Raw genomic sequence first — 1,033 nt, forward strand, 5'->3', positions numbered from 1 at the left:
AGTGGCACGGGGGCTGGACGCCTCTCCACAGTGGCACGGGGGCTGGACGCCTCTCCACGGTGGCACGGGGGCCTGGCCACCTCTCCACAGTGGCACGGGGCCTGGCCGCCTCTCCACAGCTTACAGAGACGGTCACTCACTCTCCACGTCAGTATACAAACCACAGGATTCCCTCTGCTTTGACCTGCTTGCCCAAAACAGTGACTGTCACTGGAGGAATCTGCTGCCTTGACGGGCTGATCACGACAGACTGAATATTGACAGCCTGTCAATGCCCCAACAATCGGAACCATGCGGATGTCACCTCACACGGCAAAGGGCATTTTGCTGTGGTGATTACATTATAGATGTTGAGATGGAAAGATGACCAGGGAATATCTTTGTGGGCCCACGGTATTCATAAGGGTCCTTATAGGAGGAGAGCAGAAGGGTTCAAGGGTTCAAGCACCAAGGCAATGTGACAGTGGAATTGGACACTGGGGTTATGTGGCCATAAACCGAGGGCTGCTGGGAGTGTGTACAGGCTGAAAGTGGCAAGAAACATTTATTCCTCTTGAGCCTGCAAAAGGAAACACCCCGGGCTGCTGACGCCCCCGTGAAAGCCGTTGTGGACTCAGACCTCCAGAGCTGTGAATAACTAGGGCAGTAACAAGCTGTCATACAAGTCTTGGGTCACAGTCTTTGCCCACAGAGAGCTTGCACCTTGTGGGTGAGACAGGGGAGCAGCGATTGCCCAGAAGGAGAACAGAGACCCCCTTGTCAGAAGGGGGCGAGCACTGGGCGTAAAGCCCCGCACGCCGGGCACTTTCGTGGTGGGGTTGAGCTGCTCTTTCCCTCAGTCTTAATCCCACATGCACCACGCTGCAGCCACTGCGTTCTTGGGAAGCTTTCCATGACAGTCACTTGCTCTTCTGTCCTTGGGTTTGGAGCCTTAAAAGGATGCATCTTTCTTTGTTGATCCTGCACGTGCAGGACATCAGGCTGATATTAAATGGGGGATGTCTGCATGTGACTGTCCCTTTGATCCCTTCAC

The sequence above is a fragment of the Otolemur garnettii genome, unplaced genomic scaffold (assembly GCF_000181295.1).
Source record: "Otolemur garnettii isolate 467f Iridium unplaced genomic scaffold, OtoGar3 scaffold00130, whole genome shotgun sequence".
Classification (NCBI taxonomy): Eukaryota; Metazoa; Chordata; class Mammalia; order Primates; family Galagidae; genus Otolemur; species Otolemur garnettii.